At 38.6% G+C, this 5748-nt stretch overlaps 1 non-coding gene across 1 annotated transcript; it reads right to left on the reverse strand.

Moving 5' to 3' along the window:
- Window positions 1-546: 546 nt before the first annotated feature.
- Window positions 547-618, reverse strand: TRNAP-AGG. Its single transcript has one exon. It is a non-coding gene; the product is annotated as a tRNA-Pro (tRNA).
- Window positions 619-5748: the final 5130 nt, after the last annotated feature.

Consider the following 5748-nt stretch of genomic DNA (forward strand, 5'->3'; position numbering starts at 1 on the left):
ACTCATACGATTTTTGTTCTGAAAAAACTACTATGATTTTTCCATATTTCCAAAAAATGTGGTACGCAATTGCATTTAGACCCGAGCTTGTGCGACGTGTGAACGGGAGGAAAAAATACAAGGGATTGAAGACGCACATTTTTCAGAGAAGTTAGACCGATCAACACGAAATTGACTCAAGATCAACCAGGCGACCATCCATCTATTCAGTTTGCCGTGTGCATGAACCGAGGCAGGGCACCGCTCCCCATGCATCAAACACGTTTTCTTCAGTGTAGACACATAGACGGCACGCGGCATGGCCAAGCAGTACAAGGTCATTCAATATTAGTCGAAGTCGTTTGGTCCACCGTTTTGACGGCGCACCTGTACGGGCAACTTCGCGGAAGCTGCACGTTACGTGAGGCATTGCAGTGGTATTCGACAAGAGATTCAAGTCGTCTCCCTCTGGGTCTTCGACCCGCTGGCAGATGCATATTTCTCTCTTGTGACGGAGGAAAGAAAATGTGAAGAGAAAAAAATAGCCTAAAAAGATATAAAAATAGGGGGGCATTCCGAGAATTGAACTCGGGACCTCTCGCACCCTAAGCGAGAATCATACCACTAGACCAAATGCCCATTAGTTATGAAAACTTTCATTATCGAGCTATATATAATGATGCGCGCTAGAGCTTTGGGATGCAGATTTTAGGATTTCCCGAAATGCTTTTCAGGTGGGTTGCTTTCAGGTTTCAGCGAGTCATTTCTTTGGACCAGTTGGATTTCCACGGAGCGGTATGGTTATTGTTTTCCGACACGGCAGAGGGTGGTGCTCAACTGCTGATTGTTCTCCGACAGAGTTCTCCTCCTCCTTCTATATGCCAACTCGCCGGAGCGACATGCCTAGCGTCTCCCTTCGGGGATCAAATGTGAGAGATCAGCATGCGGTTTAAGTTGGGAATAGGGGATTTTCACCCGGTTCTCAGAGACGTCTGTTAAACTCCCCGGCCACTTGGCCAAATTTTGTAATCTCCTCCTGCTAAGTCAATGAAATGCGATCCATTGAATCTTTCAAAAAAATATGCCAACAAAATTTCACCGCAAATAATTCAATTCCAGTGAAAACCGGGATAATTCAAGCATTCAAAATTAGGCTTAACTCAACTGTTTAAATAGAAATATTTCCAACTGCATACCGGTTACTCTCAATTTGATGCTGCTTCCTAAAACTAGGGAGAATGAAACTAATAAAAACTAACCTAGTAGTTGTGCCCTAAATTTCATCATCATCAATGATGCCATGTCTAGCAGCACATCGAGTGGGGACTGTAATATGGGATCCGGATTCGCTGACTTAGCCACAGCAAGTCCCCGCTGACTTTGCCGCAGGATCAAGATTCGAAGGCTGAGATTCGCTGAATCACTGTTTCCAATACTGTTCACATAAATCACTGTTCGTGCAAATCACTGTTGACCATACTGTAGCATCCGATTAGGCCGTCGCTTTTCAATCAGACGGACGTGATTAAGCAAAGGTAGCGGCACTGTAGCCTCGCTACCTTTGCCAGGGCAAGTCAGCGAATTTGAATCGTGTAATATGAGCCACACCTGATGTGTGCCTTGGTATTAGTTTAGCAGTGAGGTACCAAAGTAATCCAGGAGTGGATCACTGGACAAAAGAACTCGTCGTAAACGGTTACGTTGATGCAAGCTTTGACACTGATCCGGATGACTCTAAGTCACAAACCGGATACATATTTTTATTGAATGGTGGAGCTGTCAGTTGGTGCAGTTTCAAGCAGAGCGTCATGGCGGGATCTATGTGTGAAGCGGAGTACATAGTTGCTTCGGAAGCAGCAAATGAAGACATCTGGATGAAGGAGTTCATATCCGATATAGGTGTCATACCTAGTGCATCGGGTCCAATGAAAATCTTGTGACAATAATGGTGAAATTGCCTTGGCAAAGAAATCCAGATTTCACAAAAGAACCAAGCACATCAAAAGATGCTTCAATTCCATCCGCGATCAAGTCAAGGAGGGAGACATAGAGATTTGCAAGATACATACGAATCTGAATGTTGCAGACCTGTTGACTAAGCCTCTCTCACGAGCAAAACATGATCAGCACCAAGACTCGATGGGTGTTAGAATCATTAGAATGTAATCTAGATTATTGACTCTGGTGCAAGTGGGAGACTGAAGGAAATATGCCCTAGAGGCAATAATAAATTTGTTATTTATATTTACTTATATCATGATAAATGTTTATTATTCATGCTAGAATTGTATTAACCGGAAACTTAGTACATGTGTGAATACATAGACAAACAGAATGTCACTAGTATGTCTCTACTTGACTAGCTTGTTAATCAAAGATGCTTAAGTTTCCTAACCATAGACATGAGTTGTCATTTGATGAACGAGATCACATCATTAGAGAATGATGTGATTGACTTGACCCATCTATTAGCTTAGCACTATGATCGTTTAGTTTATTGCTATTCTTCATGATTATAAATTGTTCTCATAAATTGTTTGCTCACAAATCCCTATGCACAGGAAATGGGTTAGACTTAAATGTGCTAGTCATATCTTCATGATGCTCTCTTTATGTTTCAATTATTATCTTTTATGTGAGCATCATTGAAATCATCATGCCTAGCTAGGGGCGTTAAACGATAGCGCTTGTTGAGAGACAACCCAATTTTATTTTTGTCCTTTGCTTTTTGCTCCTGTTTTGTAATAAATAATTCATCTAGCTTTTGTTATGATTGTATTTTTTATGTTTTAATTAGTGTTTGTACCAAGTAAAGCCTTTAGTATCTTTTTGGGTGATTATTGTTTGATCTTGCTGATAAAAACAGAAAGTATGCGCTCATGAAAATAATTTTCATTTTTTTACCAGAGACCGATAAAATACCAATTCCAACTGCAGTAGATCAATATACAAATTGTTCTGGTCGTCCTAATTTTTCAGAATTTTTGAAGTTACAGAAGTATTCGAAACTTCCAGATTACTACAGACTGTTCTGTTTTTGACAGATTCTGTTTTCTATGTGTTGTTTGCTTATTTTGATGAATCTATAAGTAGTATCGGAGGGTATGAACCATAGAGAAGTTGGAATAAAGTAGATATTACACCAATATGAATTTATAATGAGTTCACAACAGTACCTAAGTGGTGATTTATTTTCTTATACTAACGGAGCTTACGAGTTTTCTGTTAAGTTTTGTGTTGTGAAGTTTTCAAATTTTGGGTAAAGATTCGATGGACTCTGAAATAAGAAGTGGCAAGAGCCTAAGCTTGGGGATGCCCAAGGCAACCCAAGGTAATATTCAAGGACAACTAAGAGCCTAAGCTTGGGGATGCCCTGGATGACATCCCCTATTTCGTCTTCGTTCATTGGTAACTTTACTTGGAGCTATATTTTTATTCACCTCATGATATGTGTTTTGCTTGGAGCGTCATTTTATTTTATTTTATTTTGCTTGCTGTTTGAATAAAATGCCAAGATATGAAATTCTTAAATAATTAGAAAGTCTTCACATAGTTGCATAATTATTCAACTACTCATTGATCTTCACTTATATCTTTCGGAGTAGTTTGTCGTTTGCTCTAGTGCTTCACTTATGTCTTTTAGAGAATGACTGTGGTTCTATTTTATAGAAATTATTGATCTCTCATGCTTCACTTTTATTATTTTGAGTCTTTTAGAACAGCATGGTAATTTGCTTTGGTTATGAAATTAGTCCTAATATGATATGTATCCAAGATGGGTATAATAAAAACTTTCATATAGAGTGCATTGAATACTATGAGAAGTTTGATACTTGATGATTGTTTTCAGATATGAAGATGGTGATATTAGAGTCATGCTAGTTGAGTAGTTGTGAATTTGAGAGATGCTTGTGTTAAAGTTTGTGATTCCCATAGCATGCACGTATGGTGAACCGTTATGTGATGAAGTCAGAGCATTATTTATTTTTTGATTGTCTTCCTTATGAGTGGCGGTCGAGGACGAGTGATGGTCTTTTCCTACCAATCTATCCCCCTAGGAGCATGTGCGTAATACTTCGTTTCGATAACTAATAAATTTTTGCAATAAGTATGTGAGTTCTTTATGACTAATGTTGAGTCCATGGATTATACGCACTCTCATCCTTCCACCATTGCTAGCCTCTCTAGTACCGCGCAACTTTCGCTGGTACAATAAACCCACCATATACCTTCCTCAAAACAGCCACCATACCTACCTATTATGGCATTTCCATAGCCATTCCGAGATATATTGCCATGCAACTTTCCACCATTCCGTTTATTATGACACACTCCATCATTGTCATATTCCTTCGCATGATCATGTAGTTCACATCGTATTTGTGGCAAAGCCACCGTTCATAATTTTTCATACATGTCACTCTTGATTCATTGCACATCCCAGTACACCGCCGGAGGCATTCACATAGAGTCATATTTTGTTCTAAGTATCGAGTTTTAATTCTTGAGTTGTAAGTAAATCAAAGTGTGATGATCATCATTATTAGAGCATTGTCCCATGTGAGGAAAGAATGATGGAGACTATGATTCTCCCACAAGTCGGGATGAGACTTCGGACAAAAATTAAAAAAAAGAGAAAAAAAGAGGCCATAAAAAAAGAGAAGGCCACAAAAAAACAAAAAAATGAGAGAAAAAGAGAGAAGGGGCAATGCTACTATCCTTTTACCACACTTGTGCTTCGAAGTAGCACCATGATCTTCATGATAGAGAGTCTCCAATGTTGTCATTTTCATATACTAGTGGGAATTTTTCATTATAGAACATGGCTTCTATATTCCAATGATGGGCTTCCTCAAAATGCTCTAGGTCTTCGTGAGCAAGCGAGTTGGATGCGCACCCACTTAGTTTATTTTTGAGCTTTCATACACTTATAGCTCTAGTGCAACCATTGCATGGCAATCCCTACACACTCACATTGATATCTATTGATGGGCATCTCCATAGCCCGTTGATATGCCTAGTTGATCTGAGACTATCTTCTCCTTTTTGTCTTCTTCACAACCACCATTCTATTCCACCTATAGTGCTATGTCCATGGCTCACGCTCATGTATTGCGTGAAGATTGAAAAAGTTTGAGAACATCAAAAGTATGAAACAATTTCTTGGCTTGTTATCGGGGTTGTGCATGATTTAAATATTTTGTGTGATGAAGATAGAGCATAGCCAGACTATATGATTTTGTAGGGATAGCTTTCTTTGGCCATGTTATTTTGAGAAGACATGATTGCTTTGTTAGCATGCTTGAAGTATTATTTTTTTATGTCAATATAAACTTTTGTCTTGAATCTTATGGATCTGAATATTCCTTCCACAATAGAGAAAATTACATTGAAAATTATGTTAGGTAGCATTCCACATCAAAAATTCTGTTTTTATCATTTACCTACTCGAGGACGAGCAGGAATTAAGCTTGGGGATGCTTGATACGTCTCCAACGTGTCTATAATTTTTGATTGTTCTATGCTATTATATTATCAATGTTGGATGTTTTATATGCATTTATATGCTATTTTATATGATTTTTGGGACTAACCTATTAACCTAGACCCAGTGCCAATTTCTGTTTTTTCCTTATTTTTGAGTTTTACAGAAAAGGAATACCAAACGGAGTCCAATTGAAGTGCCAATTTTTGATGATTTTTTATGGACCAGAAGAAGCCCTCGATGTAAAAGAGTTGGGCCAGAAGAGTCCTGGGCTGTCCATGAGG

The sequence above is a fragment of the Triticum dicoccoides genome, chromosome 6A (assembly GCF_002162155.2).
Source record: "Triticum dicoccoides isolate Atlit2015 ecotype Zavitan chromosome 6A, WEW_v2.0, whole genome shotgun sequence".
Lineage (NCBI taxonomy): Eukaryota > Viridiplantae > Streptophyta > Magnoliopsida > Poales > Poaceae > Triticum > Triticum dicoccoides.